Here is an 8,186-nt window from a genome sequence, read left to right on the forward strand (position 1 = left end):
GATTGCTGTCTGGTTGAGGGAAAGAGCAAAAATTGGAAAGGTTGTTGAAAAGAGAACATGAACATTTTTTCATATATCTGCTAGCCAATTGTATGTCTTCTTTGGAGAAGTGTCTGTTCATGTCTTCTGCCCATTTTTTGACTGGATTATTTGTTTTTTGGGGGGTGTTGAGTTTGAGAAGTTCTTTATAGATCTTGGATACCAGCTCTTCATCTGTAATGTCACTTGCAAATATCTTCTCCCATTCTATGGGCTGCCTCTTAGTTTTGTTGACTGTTTCCTTTGATGGGCAGAAGGTTTTTAACTTGATGAAGTGCCAATAGTTCATTTTTGCTTTTGTTTCCCTTGCCTTTAGAGACGTGTCTTGAAAGAAGTTGCTGTGGCCGATGTTGAAGAGGTCACTGTCTATGTTCTTCTCTGGGATTTTGATGGATTCCTGTCTCACATTGAGGTCTTTCATCCATTTTGAGTTTATCCTTGTGTATGGTATAAGATAATGGTCCAGTTTCATTCTTCTGCATATGGCTGTCCAATTTTCCTAGCACCATTTACTGAAGAGACTGTCTTTTTCCCATTGGATATTCTTTCCTGATTTGTTGAGGATTAGTTGGCCATAGAGTTAAGAGTTCATTTCCGGGGTATCTATTCTGTTCCGTTGATGTTGGTGGGAATGCAAACCGGTACAGCCACTTTGGAAAACAGTATGAAGGTTCCTCAAGATGTTAAAAATAGAACTATCATACGACCCAGCAATTGCACTACTGGGTATTTACCCCAAAGATACAGATGTAGTGAAAAGAAGGGGCACACGCACCCCAATGTTCATAGCAGCAATGTCTACAATAGCCAAACTGTGGCATAAGTGAGATGTCCTTCCACAGATGAAAGGATAAAGAAGATGTGATTCATATATACAATGGAATATTACTCAGCCATCAGAAAGGATGAAAACCTACCATTTGCATCAACATGGATGGAACTGGAGGAGATTATGGAAATAAGCCAAGCAGAGAAAGACAATTATCATATGGTTTTCACTCATATGTGAAACATAAGGAATAGCATGGAGGACCATAGGGGAAGGAAAGCTGAATGGGAAGAAATCAGAGAGGGAGACAAACCATAAGAGACTCTTAACCATAGGAAACAAACTGAGGGTTACAGAAGGGAGGGGGTGGGGGGATGGGGTAGCCAGATGATGGGTATTAAGGAGAGCACGTGTGGTGATGAACACTGGGTGTTATACACAACTAACGAATTGTTGAACATCAAAAACTAATGATATGCTATATGTTGGCTAACTGAACATAATAAAAAAAAGGAAAAAAAGAAAAAAAATTATACAGTAATTAATAAGGTAAGATAAAGGTTTTTTGCATAAGTGAAACAAAAAAAGAAAGGAGGGTGTGAGTAGATGTGTCTGGAAAATTAGTGTCTTGGCCAGTCACGATCAGAGGGAAGTTACATTCATGCAAGGACATCAACTCTTCACAAAGCTCTGGCCTGTGTGGACACTTAGTTAACATTTGCTAAATGAATGAATGAATGAACGAATGAATAAAAATTAGACTTTAATCCTACCTTTAAGGATCCTATTCTCCATTATAGGTCATATGTGAACAGATCCTGTACGTACGGGTTGCCTAGTTCATGCAGCAATTCTGAAATACTGACTAGAAGGAGAGACAGGATTGCCCGATAACCTGAGCACGGGGACTCCCAAGCAGGCCCTTTGTGCAGAGAGCATACAGGGAGCCAAGCCTCAGACTCAAAGTGCCCAGACCCCTTGGGATCATTCATTTAAATGCCGTGAAGTGGGCGGGGCTGTTCTTCTGGAACAGTCGAGAACCCCTGTTCACCTGGAGCGGCTTGAGGAGGCTAAGTCTTCCGTGTTAATCTCCGTGGGATGCCAGGTCAGTTTCCAGGAAAGTTGTGCTGGAGTCCCTGACCCAGTGCGTGAATCCTCCCTAAAACCTCACAGCGGCCCCAAACCTCACTCTAAATCCTGGGGACCGCATTCTGCAGTGCCAGCCTGTCCTCTCTCCTGAGGCTGTTCCATTTTATTGCGATGACCACACCCAACACCTTTTGTTAAATGAGAATTTGTTGACTTCCTGCGCTCCCGTTCACCGGTTCCACGGACTGAAGTCTAGGGAATGTTGAGACTCAGTTATTTTCCGCAGAAACCCTGCTCCTGGTAAATCACCCTTGCTTTCAGGGCTCAGATCCCATGGCCCTGGGTCCTGCTAAGACATTTGAGAGCTGAGGGCCTGGGGCAGGGGAGGCGAGACAGGAGAAGCCTGGGGTTTAAACTTACACTTTATGTCACGCTGCTGGCGGGAGGTCATGGCTGCATCTTTCAGAGATTTTCGGTCCCCACAGCGGGGTGCATGTCATGCAGAAAATGTTAAAGGAATTACGCTGTGTGCTTACAGAGTCATTACATGAAACTTGGGAGAACCAAGAAATTGACTTTTATCTTCTTTCTTACCCTTCTCTCATCGGTGCAAACCTGAGACGACAGTGCAGACAGGTCGAACTTGCCCCGGGAAGAGCGAAGCCACAGGACACAGATCTGGGTGCGCTCATAAGGGTCTGAATCAGCTTCATCCATAGACTCTTCCAGAAAATGACCAAAGCAGAAAAGGACTCATTTTTCAGTTGGTTATAAGAGTCCAATCACACATTAACTTACTCTACACCTTTTTTCTCCTTTGTATAGACTATTTCAGATTTTTCCGGACTGTTTAGGGAGTAATGGCCATACCACACTGTTCGCTCCACGATTTAACCCCTGAAAGTTTTGCTCAGTAACTGATTATCACTGAGGTAAAAAAAAATTTTTTTTCCTCATAATTTGCTCCTGAGATAATATAGGTTTTTCAGAGCAGAGGGGCATTTCTTCACTCAACAAATATTTATTGATAAGCCACTATGTGCTGGGAACGAGGTTAGGTGTAGACAACTAGTCCTCACCACCGTTAGTCCTTTAACAGGAGGAAAACACACAGTGTATCAGGTGGTGGCAAGTGCTGTGGAGAAAACTAAGCAGAGAAGAGCGTCAGGAGCCTTCCTGAGAAGGTGACATGTGAGTTTCAACGGTAGATGTCCCCATCAGCATGTCAAGGCTCCTGTGTTGGTGGAGCCTGGACATTCGGATTTTGGATTGGAGTAGATGCAGGTTAGGCTAGGGCTAGAAGTGACCTTGCAAACCCTGTTGTCCAGCCCCATTCATTCCACTTTGGGGAAACTGACCCCTGAAATGTGAAGCGAACAGCTGTGTCTCCGCTCAACCCTGGGACCTGAATGATGTGCCTCCAACATAGAAGTTTCTGGTAATTACCTCTCCCTGAGAATCCAGCATCAACCTGCACCCCTGCCATAGTTATGCAGGCTACTTACAGACCAATCTCTAACCACCATCACAAAACAAAAGGCAAGCAGGCTTACCCTGAAACTGCATTGTCTCAGACCCAGAAGTGGCTGGAATTCTGCACTGAAACATGGGGCCATCTTCCCCGTGGTAGTGACGCCTGTGGTTGTTAGGCAAATCGATTCACCTTTCATAGAAGGTCTAGTGCATCCTCCCCCATGCACTTGTCACATAAACTCCTACTTGTCACATTCAGCACGGACCTTCCGGGGGAGGAGAATTACAAATAGAAAACCTTGCGTACTTCTGCACCTGCCTACCAGCCCAAGCGTCAGTGGCCAACACGGGTCACAACGCCAAAAGGGCTGGCTCTTCTTCTCTCTTTAGTTTTACCATGCACGTCAAGTATTAATGTCTTCTTTCCATCTGCTTTCAAAAGAGCAGATGCAGAAACTGACATGGATAAGCAATTGAGATTCTTCTCCTGGAAACACTATGTTCTGCAGAGTGGGGGTTCATCAACGTTGTATCAGGCGAGCTTACAGAGCCTGGAGGTGGGGAGCTGTCATGATATCTTTGAGCAAAGTAAGAACGTGCACCCTAACATGATGATGATAATAATAATAATAATAACCACGCACTTCCATCCATCCATCCAGACAACTCAGGGTTCAAAAGAAGTCACCATTCCCTCTTACAGTGAGCTCGTAGTACGATGACAGTATTCACTGGAATAATAAAAGTAACCTAGCATACTGGCCCGATCATCTGAAAATTCCGCATACGTCTTAGACAACACCACAGATGGTACAAGGAAGAACAAGATAAAATGAGACCCTGGCCCTCTATGGGGCTTGCAGTCGGTGGGGGGTGGGGCGGGGTGGAGGGATCAGGTCTGGGAATAAATACCTGTAGGGCAGCTTGGTAGGGTTATAACCCTGATAAGACACAGACTCCTCTAGGGATACAGAGGAGAGGGGACCAGCCCTGCTGGGCTCAGGCTCAGGGAAGGCTTTGTAGAGGAGGCGAAATTGAAGCTGGTCTTGAGGGATGGGTGGGCACTCATGAGTGGAGAAGGAACGAGAAGGTACTCCAGGCAGCAGGAACACCAAGCGGGAAGGCATAGGGTCTGAACCCCAGGCATTGCTCGTGGCCGGAGTGTCAAGTTCGGATGGGGAGGTGGCGGACGAAGCCCCGAGCCCACGGGGCCCTGTGGGAAGACCCTGAACACCCTGCTGAGCTTTGCGAGATGGAGTTTGCCCTGCACCAATCCTCCTCCTCGGAAGTGAAGACGGTCTCCGGCTGCCTGCGGGTCAGAGCAGGAACCTGGAAGTCTGCCCTGCGTGCCTACAGATGGCCCAAAGTGCCCCTTCTTTCCAAGGACCCCGGTCTCGTTTCCCCACATCAGAGAAGCAGAGTCACAGCTGCTCTGGAACTGGATACGTTCTCGCCCTCTTGTTCAAAGACCAGTGTTGCACACCAGCTCTTCCAGGCTTCAACCCGCCGGCCGCTCATCACTAATTGCTGTGATATTTATCATTACAATAGCGGGATGGGTTCCATCTGAGAATCAGACCGGGCTCTGCCGCCGGGGAAGTCTGCTCAGCCCTGTGCCCGGGTCTCCGCACCATTGTCAGCAGCGTCCCTGGCAGATGAAGCTAATTGGGGAGCCGGCAGCTGTGTCAGCGCTGCTGGCCCCGAGACACTACTGGGTCGCTGCAGTAATTTCACATGAGCGAGAAAGGGCAGCGTGGGGTGGTTTTCATCTTCTCTGCGAAACAACGGACCCGTTTGAATTTGTCTTGGGCAGGAGCAGAGGGTGGGCGAAGCTGCCATAAATGTGACAGACCTCACCGTGGAGTCCTTCGCGTGCTCCTGGCTGCTGCCGAGACTGGGGACAGTTGGGTAGAGAAACACATTCTCTCTTTCCCTCTGCTCCTGCCTTCCTTTGTGATTGCTTTGTGAAGGCACTCAATTAGACCACAGCAGAGAAGCACCCCCGTGCTTTTCCCTTCTTAGGGAAACCGAACATACCTTTAGAGTCCCGGAGCGTAAACCTAACTGCAAGTAACTAACCTTGTTGGGAAAAAAAGAAAAAAAAAAAAAAGCTTGTTTACACGATTCGGAGAGCATGGGTTTCATGGCTGTAATTTTTAAAAAAAGGAATCTTATTAAAAACTTGGTGTGCAGGAGCACATGGTGGCACAATCAGTTAAGTGTCTGATTCTTGGTTTTGATTCAGGTCATGATCTCAGGGTTGTGAGATTGAGCCCCAACTCGGGCTCCATGCTCAATATGGAGTCTGCTTCAGGTTCTCTCTCTACCTCTCCCCTCGCACGTCCCCTCTTCTAAAATAAATAAATAAATAAATAAATAAATAAATAAATCTTTTAAAAAAACTTAGAGTCTATTAAAAAGCACACAGTGGATGAACAACCCCACAAACCCGGCTCAAAAAAAAAAACAGGGCTGCTTAGCAGGAAGCGTGTGTGAAAGGGGGAGGTGGCATTTTTAACCTGTGCACGGAGAAAAGCAAATGTGGATGGTGGTACAGATGTCCCAAATCAGTCAGCCAGCTCTGGACGATGTACTGAGGGCAGAATATGGCGTCACTGCTCAGGATTAAAATAAAAAGAAAGAAAGCATCCCTCCCCGGTGGAAGAAGAAGCTTTTCTTCAGCAGCATGCTCAAGTCCAAACAAGAAACACTTTGCGAATAATGGAACGTAATGTGGGTCATGCGGTGGGCAGTGTCCAGAAGGGGACTGTGATGGGGGGCTGGCCGCTGGAGACCCAGCATTCTGTGGTTACTGGGAGACAAGTAGAGGTTGCAGGTAAGAAAGACTCAGAGACTGGGGAGTGAGGCTCCAGGGCCCTGCTAAGGAGTTTGCAGAGGGAAAGAGGAGTTTGGCCAAGCAGGGTCCGCATGGCCCATGAGTAGAACTCATCAAAGAGAGACAGCAGGAAGTCCGCAGGCCTCACACAGCACCTGGGCTCTGCCAGGCTGTCCGTTTCCCCATGTTCTTCCCATCTGCTGGAATCTAGAATAATGGGTTCCCAGCTTTCTCCTCTCTCAGAAAAACCACAAGACAGCAACAGTTACGATCTCATCTCATTAACTGTGGTCTCCTCGCTGCCCCCTGCCTCAGTCCACTTCTGGATTTGGTCTGGGAAGGAAGGCCATCAGAGTTTCTAGAATGAAAAACCATCTTTTTGACTTTTTGACTAACCCAGTGGTCTGAGCACAACCTCTGGAAACTGAGGTCCTACCTGAGCCCACCTGAGGTGACCTTGGGAAGCACCCTTCTGTTTTTGTCCTACCATATTGACAGTCAACAGTAAGGAGAGTTGCCCCAGCTGTTTAGCATGTCAGTGAAGGCAGGTGCTTTGATGCTATTTTGGCCAGTGTAAAAATAATATTTACTGTAAATCGTTCAGGTTGCTTCATATCTTCTAAACGCATTTGAAAAGGAAATCGGGTTTTCTGCTGGATTACAACAATTATGTCCCAGATAAGTGACTCTGTGGGTCAAACTCTTCTTTGTCCCAAGAGCTCTTGGCATACGGTTGGAAGAAAGGAAGTCTATGGAAATCCCAACTCCAATGTCATTACAGGAGATCTCAGGGGCTGCATAACTCAACACTTCAGGTTCCAGAGAAATACTCTGATGGAGAAGGGAAGCCATGTGGACTTGCCTCTTTGTCATATCAGAGTTCCCACTGAGGGAGCGGGATGGATTTAGGGAGGGTTGTTTTGTGTCTTCCCTGGAAGTGAGACAGCATATTGGCGTTTACCAGGCTGCAGGCTGTGTCAGAAGCTCAACTGCCGTTACCATGGCAACCAGATGCACTGGCATCTCTCTGCAACACCACCTCGGCTTTGCCTGAACCATTTCCCAAAGTGTCTGGAGAGTTATTTCCCCGTGCACATTTCCACCTGACATCACACTTACAGAGCACCTGCCAGAGAGCTCACGCAGAGCTGCATCTTAGACTCAAGAATGCTCAGACCGGGGAATTCTGCCCAGACCACCCCTCCCCACACACCCACACACAAAAGTAATGGTCAATCCAAAGCCCATGGAAGTCTAACTTAGCAGCCAGGCAGGAAAAAAGGTCAGGACATTCTCCACTGAAAAGGCTCGAGTTTGGCCCAAGAAAACAAGGAGCCATTTGTCCTACATCCTAGATGAAGTCAATTTTTTTCTAAAGATTTTATGTATTTATTTGAGAGAGAGAGAATGAGAGAAAGAGCACAAGCCGGGGAGGGGCAGAGGGAGAGAGAGAAGCTGAGCAGGGAGCCTGACGTGGGGCTCGCTTCCCAAGACCCTGAAATCATGACATGAGCCGAAGGCAGATGCTTAACCGACTGAGCCACCCAGGTGCCCCTAGATGAGGCCAATCTTAAGAAATAACCAAGAACCAGGACAAATCTTGAAGCCTCTGGCGCAGGATGCAGGAACGCCAGAGGAAAAGCAGGAGCAGCTAGGAGATGAAAGAGAAAGTTTTTAGGCAAATAGTGCACCAATATAGTCTAAGAGATGATTTAATTCTTTGTAGAAGCTCTAGTCTTTAGGAAGACATGGCCTAGGCAGGTTGTGCAAAGTATTAATTCTGTGACTTTGAAGAGGTTAGGCGACCTCTCCAAGCCTCGGGTATTTTATTGGAAAAGTGTGGTTTGTAGTTTTAACTCCTGCAGGGGTTTGGGAAGATTGAGTACCGCAGCGTGTGTGAGCGCTGCGTCCTTGTGTCGGACCCACGGGAAGCGCTCAGTGACCTCCCTGGCTTTCTCGTTCACTGTTGATGGGGCACTG

This window comes from Ursus arctos, unplaced genomic scaffold (genome assembly GCF_023065955.2).
Source record: "Ursus arctos isolate Adak ecotype North America unplaced genomic scaffold, UrsArc2.0 scaffold_7, whole genome shotgun sequence".
Lineage (NCBI taxonomy): Eukaryota > Metazoa > Chordata > Mammalia > Carnivora > Ursidae > Ursus > Ursus arctos.